The 12,130-nt window shown below is 39.9% G+C and overlaps 1 protein-coding gene across 6 annotated transcripts in view; it reads right to left on the bottom strand.

The window, feature by feature from the left end:
• Positions 1–12,130, bottom strand: part of itga7 (integrin, alpha 7) — a 44,480-nt gene that overhangs the window by 28,253 nt on the left and 4,097 nt on the right. The gene's annotated exons all lie outside the window — the stretch shown is intronic.

Raw genomic sequence — 12,130 nt, 5'->3', positions numbered from 1 at the left:
AGGTTTCCTCAAAGCTGTTCTTCACCTTAAGTTGCCATTACTGTAAAGTACAATTACGTGCAGTTCAAGAGACACCCTGAACACGAGGCTACATTCAGTAGAGTATGTTATGTTGCCTGAAATATATTTATGACAGCTCTGGGAAATCTATATCTAGTGTACCTTGTTTGCACTCATATCCAACAGCTATTATCAGTTGTCCCTAAATAACAAGGCCCAGAAAAGTTTTATTCTCAGTGAGGTGGTTGCTGATATTTTAGGGCCAGTGTCACGGCCCTCTGCCTTATTAGGAGTGGCTGATTCAGGCCAGGATGCTATTTAAAAACCGAATGTTCACATTCCACCCAACACTGTCAGTCATGGCATATGCATGGAAGCGAGACATGGGGAAACACAGAAGACAAAGCAAAAAATAAAGAGCAGAACAGGAAGCCTGAAAAACAGATACCGAGGTCTACCCTGCACTGCCACCGAACTGTGCCTACAGGTCTAATTATGACAGTGATGTTAGCTATGTCAGTGCTACGCTCAGCTGTGCAAATACACCCTGTGCAAAATGCTCCAGCCAACAGCTCTCCTCCTATCTACTCCCTAACTATCTACTGTTATGTGCACACTTAAATTAGAGCTATCACTGTGTGAGGGAAGACTTTAAATAGAGTTTAACAAGCTAGAAGCTTAGCATGGATCAGCCAAGAGTAACTCTAACCTGGTGTCTCAGTGTTTACAACGAGGCAGCTATAACAACAATGCTAGGTGCAGAGCAACTCCTCTTTACTGGATAGTTCAGATCAAAATATGCTCGATAGCGTACACTGCATACATTTTACTGCACTGCATCCACTCTGCTCCTGGTAAAGTAATTGGATCAAAGGTGCATCATTTCCAACCTTATCCAGCTTTATCTGTAGCACGCGTAAAGCTGGATGTGGCGTCAGGCACACGAGCAAGACATTATTACATTACTGGAATAACACAAAGCCTATCTAGTCATCAAGATCTTTATCTAGTCTTTTTGATATCACAACAGTGTATTTAAATGCATCTCTCTAAGTTTTATGAAGATTTAAGCCTTAATTATACTTTTTGCGTCAGTGAGTCTGATGAGGATCAAGTTACATGAATTTCGTCATCAGTCAGAGAGTATGGAGGTCTATGCAGATGTCCATGTGCTTGCCAGTGTTTTATGACAATGTGGACCAGCTAATCCAAGACTTTATATTAGAATGCACCACCTGCGCATCCTCTCCAGGTGGACTTCAAAGAAATATAACAGGAATGACCACTTGGCTTTTCCTTGATTGTCTTCTGTGGACACAAACCGTCTGTCCATAGAAGACAATCAAGAAGAAGCTACAAGCAGCATGGCCTTCTGACAGTTAATCCAGATTTAAATTCTGCTCTGCTGAATTATTATTTGTGATCCCAGAGGAGCTGAGGATGCATTCACGTCACTAAATTGCTAACAGCAAAAAAGCTAAGGGTTATTTTGTAACTGTAACATGTAAACATGTACGCTATCAACAGAATTTAGATAATGTACCTTGCAAACATTAATACCTGCACGTATTTATACAGTGCATGACTAATTAACTAATAATAGCACATTGACATACTAACTGCGGGCTAATAACAAGTTGTTGCATGTGCCAGTTGTGACTTTGGCTCCATACTCAGACAGGGTGTTCCTGTCACAAAAAAGCTGTACTAGCAGGCACACACTAGCAATTAAAGTAAATCAACTGCTGGATAACATAAAATGCTATATTATTTAAATGTCATTTAACCTAAAAGGAAATGAGATATGATCAAATTACAAACGAGTCTTCTGCAGAGCTTTCATGGTCTGCATTCTCCACAGCACAGCACTCAACCCGCAGCTATCAGTTACAACCACAGTTTGTTTCTTTTAACAATATTTATTTCTGATAGGTGAACAACAATCTAACATCAGGAAGAAAACGGCTGAGCAAACTACAGCTTTTGTAGCGTAGTGAGTGAAATTATGGACAATACTTTTATTTTTTTATTGAAGAAAAGAGCAAGTTCGCATAGGTAATGTGCAAACAGCACCCAGGGCAGAAACAACTATACACTGTTAACAGGACACTGGGTTTTTTGTTTGTTTGTTTATTTGTTGGTTGGTTGGTTGTTGTTTTTTGGCAAGCATCCATAAAGAGAGCACGCTAACATGAAGCTAGTGAGGAAGATCCCAGAGTGATGTTGAAGCTGAGTGTATGCTGACCCGAGTCCAGCTGCCAGACCCTGATCTTCATCGGGTAACAAAGGCAGTGAGTCAGGTTCAAACATAGCCTCTGTTTTTGCAGTAAAATTAATGGCAAATGCTGTGAAACGCACTTTGGGATGGTTTCCAGCTTTGCTGTTGGCTTTGAGTTCATACTCAAACACTAAAAAGCAGCTGTTGCATAGGTGCTCATTAGGACAGGAATTTGTGCAAGTGTGTGAAACTGCAGCCTTAACTTTATCTTTTAAAAGATAAAAGTAATTATATGAATAGGCCGTGTTAGGTAATGCAAAAGTAATATAATATGTAGTGTTAGAAATTAAGTAACATTATTAATTAAGTAACACAATGCAATAATAGTAGTATTCTGGCTGAGCAAAGCACACATAAGATCCAAAATGTTCAAAATGTTGATCTTAAAATATAAAACGCTGTAAAATTAAATTAAAGTAGCAAAAGCAATAATTAACCAGACACACTCTACTCAAACTGATATATTTAATAATGCATTAGCCTGTGTGGTTGTCATTGTGGCAGTTAGGTAACCTACTTTACTAATCCTACTCTGAACTGTCACCTTCTTGTGTTGGAGTAAAGTGGTTTCCCCTTTAAATGTGATGTATAAGAACTAAGTAGACTCAAATGGCAATACTTATGTACAAGTATCTCACAATTTGTATTTTACTACAGTCTACTCACATAAACTACCGCTGACACATCCCAGACTGCCAGACAGCTTAACTTTCTATTTTCTGCTCCTGTCGTCTCTTTCCTGACAAGTACTTCTGGTGAGGTGCAGCTGTGCATGCCTCAGGAGTGATTCCCCTCACCTTAACAACCAGAAACTAAAACAGCCACAGAGCGCAAACATGTGAAATGATGTTTCACATCACCAGTGATGCACATGCAAGAAAAACTAAATCTTCAAGTGATGTTACGCCGATGCAAATACACGTATAACAAAGAGGAATAACATATCACTAAGAAAAAAACCCCGAAACTGATAAGATCCGATCCCTCTCACGGCGCTACATTCCAGGAGGCTCTGGTTTATGTTTAAGAGTTAAGGTGATACCTCACTTCCCCCCACATGCTCAGATACATGGGCAGGTGTGAGGATGTGAAGCTAGAAGCTCTGATTATCTCTTATAGCATTATTATTTGTAAAAATAAATAAATAATAATAACAAGACTTTTTTCCTTCAACTGGAAAGCTGTGCAAGCCAGAAGGAATTATTTCTGCAGAAATGATCTCATAACCTCTTATGTCTCATAAATATAAGATGAAACAAGTCAGAAAAAGTTTATATGCCCTAAAAGGTTTATTTATTTAAGTCAAATGGCTGAAGCCTCAAGTTAGAAAACTGTCTACATTAACATATTTGCAGAGATTCAACATTGTTTTCATTACTTACATGAAATTTGTTTGGAATTACACCTTTGCAAAATTAAGCAAAAAGTGTTGTGACCTTTTCCTGTAAGTGAATTCTGAAGACACATGTACCAAATTTGACACGAATAAATCTTGTTGGCTGACTTGAGCTTTCATTTATTTGCCCTTTACTCTGCTTCTAACTCATATCATTGTTTAGGAAAGACTCAGACTGATCGTGCGCTTCACTGCCAAGCTCATTCTCTCAGTAAACCCACATTTGGTATGGTGTGTGCATGTGTGCCTTTGTGTGTGGAGGTGTGTTGTTGCTGACCCTGGGGGAGATATCAGGGTGTTGATGTGATGGTCTAGTAGAAAACCCACATGAACTCAGGCCCTGCAGATTCAGCACCAGCATGCATGTGTATGTATTACATTGCCATGTTGAACACATAGATTAGATAAGGCACCTGGGTTCTGTCTACAGCAGGAGACAGAGAAGACAGAAGCCCCTACCTGTTTATAGCCTCATATGAAGCTTTACTTGAGGATAGCTTTTCTACATGCCAGTGATCTTCATACTGGTGGGGGACAAACCACTGCAGGTGGAGAAGGAGGGGGAAAGCACGAAGCAAAAGTAAGTTGAATGAGTTGAATTTTCTTGGTAAAACTAAACAGATAAGAATTTTCTGATACCATTCTGCTGACTGTTACTTAACACAAACTCAGGTTGGCTCCTGTTTTATTATTATTGGTTGATTAAAAAAGTGTGGGATGTGATTTTTCTTTGGCTTTTGAAGTGTGGCGTGTCAGAAAGGTTTGGAGAACCGCTAAACTTTAACAACACATATGCAGTGTTAACTTACAGATGTTAAGTAGAAGACTGTTAGGTTGTTTGTTAGCTGTGTGCATCCAAATGCATCCATTATTTGCTGACATAAATTGGAACAAAGCTGTGCTTCTACTAGTAGTCAGTCAGACCGGCATGGTTACACCAGCAGGTATGGCACAAGTACAAAAGCTGCATTATTGTGAGGTCTTTATCTTACAATATAAAGTGCCTTGAGGCGACTGTTGTTGTGATTTGGTGCTATAAGATAGGAACATCTCCCATCACACATATAAAATCCTGAACTGATGTTTGAGAAGGGCATGAAAACAAACCGTCAGTCATTTTTTAATCAAGTAATTACAGTGCTCGAAGAGAATTACAGATTGCCCATTACAGAAAGCAGGAGGAGGGGCGACTTCACAAGGCTGTATGTAAATTAGTGCGTTCTTTGCACTTGAGAATTTAGAGTATGTACAGAAAAAAATGAAAAAATGTTGTCAACAAAACAAAATACCAATGCACAGTTATTACTGCTCCTTTCCAAAACCTCTTAAATGTCCACACCTCTGCTCTGATTTGTGATTTACAGCCACTCCAAGGCCATCATCCCCTTTTTCACTCGCTGATCATCACAAAAACAACACAGACACTCATTATGCTGCGCTCATATGTTCGCTGAGGGGAGCATGTGCAGTGACCCCAACACTCTCTCCACTATCCCATCCACCCATCCCCCATCCAGGTTGGGTGTCCACACACACGGTCTCTTCCTCCCTCACTCCTCCCCCACTTTCAGGAGTCACATCTCTCTGTTTAGCCTCCCATACAGCAGCCAGTGAGACCAGCAGGGAACCAGGACAACAATGTGATCAAGTTGAAAGAAATCCATCACATATGTTGCAATTTGGACCAATAATCCTGCAGTAAATAACAAAGAAAGAGCACAAAAATGGTATTATATATACAGCAGGGTTGGCCTATCCCACAGACTTGGTCTCCACGCGCTTGCAGCTTATTAAATTGTTTATACCAATTTTGGTAGTGTCCATCTTCCTGTTGAAGGATCACGTGTTCCTCTGTGGCTTGGCGAAAAAATTCCCCGAACCCTTACAATAAAATTCATATTCTCATAAATTAACTAGTACTCGTGCTAAAAACAAGGGTGCCTTTTCTTTGTTGTGAAAGAAATACTTGGGGTGGAAAGTGTTGACATGCCAGTCTGTAAACAAACCAATACAGCAGTGAAGAAGAAGATGCAAACATCTGCAGGGAGCTGAATTCAAAGCCCTGCATTGTTTGTTTAGAAAGAGAAAGCACTGGCACTTTTCACGCTTGTCCATTTAATCATTTTAAAGAGCAACAGCAGATACTTTTATCTGAAGCCCAACCCTTTTCTCTGAATGTTTCAGCCATGGGCTTTAATAGCATAATCACATTTGTGAAATGACTCAAATATGCTGCAAATATTTGCAGTGTTTTGTTTCACTGCATTATTGCTAGTGCTTCTGAGTCTGTGTGCTCACACCCTCAAACATCGTTCCACAACAGAGCAGCGTGAGATTGCTGCTCTATAGACAGAAGCTATAAAAGATCAGCATGGGGCCCAGAGGCTTTTTAGACCTTCTGTTGTTATCTTGGAGTAAGACTGTGACCTCTGACCTGGAAATACACAGACTCACGCATCACACTTGTATACACATTCACAAAATATATGCTATCGTGTGTATAAATGGCTGAAAAATGCATTAATACTCATGCAGATAGTACGCAGACTGTGAATTACAGGCCTACACACAGGCTGTCGAACAGTGTCGACCAAGGTGACGACTCTCGTGAACCTTGAGCCAAATGGCGCTTTTTGTGTAAACACCTGACTCCAGTTTCTTGCTGACGAGAAAACAACAGCTGAGAGCGAGGTGACCGAGTTGTGAATCACCCTGTTTTAACATTTCCAGTATGGGCAGGCGAGCAGAGAGTTGGGCACTACTCGATAATTTGCAAAAAGAGAGAGACAGAAACAGCTGCCAGTTCCTGCAAATCTCCTCTGGGATATTGCGGTTCACTGCCCACGGATGTGACTCAACGTCCTGCCTGTATGTGAACATCACAATCGTGGGGCATTAATGTACAAAAAATAAGATTTGTTTTTTTTAGCTGACTCTCACGACAGCAAGAAGAGGCAGAAATGGTTCTTGAAGTACTTGGTAACCCCATCCTCACTGCACATGCATTTTTAACAACCCCCAAACTCACCACCTGCCCCCCTGATCAATGAATGAAGAGCCATTTCGGGGCATAGATGGGTAAATAATGGCCCTCGGGTACTATACCATCCCTTGTCTGTTCCTTTTATATTCTCATTTTGTCCCCCATCCCTGCCATTAGCTGGTCATACATGTATTGATCCGTCTCTGTACTTATCTATTAGGGTTCTCAAATTCCACTGCTAATTTTTAGTGTGTCTTATTTATTTCCCATTGTCATTGTTTTTCTTTAATTCATTAATGAACTGCAGTTTCTTGGTAGTTTGGTGCATAAGCTGTCTGGGCTCTCTGGAAACTCGAATCTACAGAATATAGTGAACCAAAAGCAGTTAAAAAGTCAATTCAATGTTAATATCCCAAAAATGCTTGTGATCACATTTGGAAGCCCATTAGTCACATGTGTTTATTCATATATGTAACAGCTTAATTTTAGTGATGCATAAACTTAGCCAACACACTACATTTCAACTTTCAAAGCATGGTGCCTTTTTATTCTGCATTTCATTGTAAGTCAGATTCGTCAGTTCAGCTCATATCTGTTGAAATTACTGACGCAAGTCTCAATACGACACTGCAACAATTATCTATTAAAGAAGAAATAAAACATTCACTTTATATGATCACTGCCATCAAAATTGAAAAATTTAATTGAAAATCTGGTTTAATAATTCCAAACAAAAAGCATCAACATCTCATAATTTCCTGCTCTGGTCTGGTTTGCATGGCACGGTGTGTTTCTGGACACAGATCAGAGGCCCATCAGTTCTAAGTCGAGCTACTATCTAGGTGATTTATTAAACTGCTTCTTTATCAGTCACACACACACACACACACACACACACACACACACACACACACACACACACACACACACACACACACACACACACACATTTAATCAAAGAGAAGGCATGCAATGATTTATTCATCCCTGCAGGTCCCGTTACCATCAGACCCTCGACACCTCCCCCACATTCAGATCGTGCCGTTTTCATAAGTGAGTGCTGGGGTCAGCGCAACGTATTGCTAAGATTTTTATCGGAAATCAAGGAAAGCAAAAGGTCAGAGTCAAAAATTACAGATCATTATTTATGCAGTTAATGCTACAAAATGTTTAAAATTAAAAGCATATATGTGTAACCTCAAGATTTTATCTGTTCACTGTGAAATTCAGATGCAGAAACAGTTTCTGCAGCACTGCCTCCATCAGATCCAAGTTATATGTTTCAGCCTGACGCTGCAGATTGTGCATCAGCTTTCAGTGTGCACGCAGTCTGCAAAGTAATATTCCTGAAAGCTCTGGACCAGGCAGTGCTGCTTCCCACCGAGCTTTTGTCCAAGCCCAGGCAGTCCAGCAGAGGAACAGAAGAATGCTAAATAGACAGAGAGTGATTGGGAGGTAGAAAAAAGGGCATTAATCGAGTGTATGTGCACGAGAGACTGTAAAGCTCGTGCTGCATAGCCTTTGCTTTTTCTGATCCCTCATATAAATAAGCACTGCAACAGTTCTTACATTTATGAGGCTTTCACATGAATGGCCTCTGGGAGATTTAGTGAGAAAGTTACTGTGGGATCAACTTAAAGGGGGGAAGAGAGAGCGGGAAAAGAAATCATGAATTGAATTAGGGAGGGGAAAGGGGGGACGCTTCATTCTAAACTCTTAAGCCAGGGTGAAAAAGCAGCTTTTATCTGCCTGTTGTAATGTAAATGAGCACCCATAAATTCTTCTTTGTATAATAAATGTGTGAAGAAGTTCTGCTGTGTCCTGTTTAAAAACACTTATAGATATATATGTGTGAAACACCACAGGGAGGGATGGAGAATACTGTGAATGAGTCATAATTCATAAACTAAAATCAGGAATATTGTCCAAAATGTGGAAGACTGATCTTGGCTGTCGAGGTGAAGGTGAGGGACCGCCAAACAATTTTCAGCTAGTAGGAGAAGGACACGTCATCAACACAGGGCGGCGAACAGATATTGATCATGTGTTGCTGTTTGAATTGTTGTCTTCACTATAGAAGTTCATCATTTCTGATAAGTGCATAACTTGCAGTGTTCACTAAGGTTTTCACAAGTTTCTAGTGTGCACAGTTTAACACATGGAGTACTAACAGAAGTAACAGAAATGAGGTGACAAACAGGTTCGAGGTAACAATCTGTCAGTGAACAGCTCATTGCACTTATGAAATGGAAACTCAGTCTTTCTACACAGTGTTTATGACTTTATACGGTGGTAGGTAGCTTTTTCCAGAAAACATCACTGTGACAGTGACATTGTCTCCTTGGCCATAACTTACTGTGGTTTTTACAGCAAAGAGCGCACTGTGGCAGTGAGGCAGATGGCAAGATGGTTACATTGTTCTTGGTCAGATCCTCTCTCAAGCGACATCCAAACATGAAGCGATTCAGTCGTTGCTCATTACTAAAACAGTTGGTCATGACCTTCTTGGCTCTTGTTGCCATGGTAATGCTCAAATGTATTTATTACCCTGTTGTATATCAGTTAATGGTATCTTTAGCTTTTGGTGGTAGCTGCTTTAATTGGTTGCCTCAGTGTTGATAACCAACAACTGTCACTAGCATGCATTTCACCCATTATCACTTAAAGTCAGTGGCTTTATACAGTTGCTGGTCATCATGTAATTTTGAATCACTTCTTGTGTAGATGCCCCTTAACAAATATAATTACTAATTATATAAAGCACATTCCTGTGTTGAGTCATTCATTAAAGACATTGAGCAGATGTTGGAACAAGTTCCACTTTCCACTTAAAATTTTCACTATGACTTCAATGGATGCGTCACGATTCGGCAGTGTGGCAGGCAGTCACAATACTGTGACTATCTATTAGGTCAGACACAGACTACCTGTTTCCCCCAGTTTTTAGTGTTTGTTGGTCTAATCTGTTGCTCGGTGCATTTTCTGTATAGATCTGAAATCAGAATGAGAATTATAATCCCTATGTAGGTTTTATGATGTTTTTAGAAATTATGATGTTTTCTCTTCTCCAAAGCAGAACAACAAAGTACATGGGGATGTTTCCCAAAATGTCAAACCCTTCTTGTTTTGCAAACTCTGTATGCCTTTGGAATTCAGCATGTGATCACCCCTATGTCCCAGTCTTCCTTAGGGTGTTAATCATGCCTTCGGTTCAAGAGGAGGATTTGTTCGGCCTCAAAAAGCATTGCTTTGGATTCATATTCAGCCAATGAAACCAAACTCCAGACACATGTCTGTGACTATGTCAGCTACCTGTGCCCCCCCAGGCTCTGAGACAGACTGCGCCTACTCTCAGAAGCAGTACCACATGTAAACATGACCCCTACTGCAACCTGAGACTTTACTACTTTTCCTATGAATGCTTTGCAACGCAGTCAATTGTAAATCAACTGTAGGATAAATCACAGTCTAACAGTATTGTCAATGATGTGTGGCTTTGCAGCACGCACTGTATATGGATTTATTATATAGATTTGGACTTTGATATAGAATTTGATAATGCACAAGTGATGTTACAGATATTTCAGTGAAAAAAGCAAGCTAGGATTAGCAAAGACGGACTGCTGTGCCTGGACATGTGTTAAGCACTCTGAAACTCAGAAATCTGTACATTATTAATGAATTATGACAATATTAGAGCATATTGTCTTATAGGAATAACTTTTTCTTAATTATTTTGGGCAGACTTACCACAGCGTAAAGATGTTTATTATTTAAATTTAGGTAAACAGGCAGTGGGGGGCTCAAGCCCAGGGAGATTCCCGTCTTCACCAGGCAGTACACTAATAGCAGAAGCACTTCTCTTAGCATTAAAAATAGCAGATGTACACATAACTCAGACTCAAATACCCATCACGTCTCATCCTCTGTTTGGCGTTAGCAGCAAAAGATGAAATTCTCTCGTTTAAGCTTTGGCCTGTGCTCAGGAAGAAAAACAAAGGTTTACAAAAGGCTCTAAACTGTGGCCTAGTTTTACTTCAGCCGTGTCAACGACCTGCTTGTCCTCACAGTATGTGAGTCAGTATGATAATATTGTGTCACATGGGTTGACCTTTACTGCCATACTGAAAATAAGCTGCAAGGTTTGATGCTGCAAAACTGAACAAAAAGGCAGTCATTGTGTACGCGGTATCAACTCCAAACAGTATTGCCTTTTCTGATCTTTGCTGAGCTTCTGATAAACTGTGAAACTCCAAAGCCGCTGGCGGTGAAACTCTTTCAGGGGCGACAGTATGACTACGCTGATCTGTATTAGCACTCGCATTACTTTATAGTATGATTTAATCATGAGTCAGCACAGCACAGAGCATCAAAGAAAAATATCATTTTCTCAGTCGAATAGAGTGACATAACACACAATGACTGTAAAACATTATGGCCACAGGTGACAGTAACCCAAACCCTCATCATAGAAAAAGAAAGTGAGTCAGTAGCATCTGATTACAATAAGTTTCAGGCAGACGGCTTCACGAGGGCTGGAGACTAAACTACCAAATAGGAAATGTAATAACACAGAGGGAATAAGGCTTAATGGAAATGTATTATTCAGACAGGAAGCATAACTATTGTGCTGCTTCTGAATAATACATCTCTGAAGGGGCATTAAAACCTCTAATATTTAGAATTTCCCACCAAGATACATGGAAGAATTATTTTTTCATTATGTTCCTAAAAACAACATGTCAGGATTGTCCAGAGTGTAACACACTAGATGGTTTCCATTTCCCGCTGAAAGCCATTTTTCTTTTAATAAACATAATTCCAAAAGTCTCATAGACCCTAAGAGGATTTTTATTTTAATGCAATTTATGATTTTACCTCAAATCTAATTAAAACATGACTTAAAAGCATGCGAAATGGCACAGAATGATTTTGTGTTGGTGATCCCAGAACACACGCTGAGAAGGATAAAAAGTATTGGTAGTAGGGGAGACCGGGGATAGTTGTAACATTTTTGACATTTCTGTCTGTAAATTGGAGCTCTTTTAAGGTAGTGGTTTCAAAATGTAATGCAAAGTATTTACATGTCTCGGCTATTAAATAGTGCAGCTATTTTCTCTGCAGCACAATTACCCACTGCATGGTATGGTCTCAAACACAAAGAGTGAAATGTTACAATTAACCCCATAGTCTGGGTTAGTTGTAACATATCCTGGGGTGAAATGTAACACAATGAAATAAGGGTACTAACAAAATATTAACATGTAATCTTTGTTTATTCAACACATGAATGCACTTAGAGCCATTAATGTAGCTGTGTGTGTGTGTGTGTGTGTGTGTGTGTGTGTGTGTGTGTGTGTGTGTGTGTGTGTGTGTGTGTGTGTGTGTGTGTGTGTGTGTGTGTGTGTGACAGAATGCAGAAATCTAGCTTTTGAACATATTCCAACCCCCCAAAAAAGACAAATTATGGAAT

Source organism: Astatotilapia calliptera, chromosome 5 (assembly GCF_900246225.1).
Source record: "Astatotilapia calliptera chromosome 5, fAstCal1.2, whole genome shotgun sequence".
Classification (NCBI taxonomy): Eukaryota; Metazoa; Chordata; class Actinopteri; order Cichliformes; family Cichlidae; genus Astatotilapia; species Astatotilapia calliptera.
Note: the sequence above shows the minus strand (reverse complement) of the source record. Positions and strands in the feature narration are given on the sequence as shown.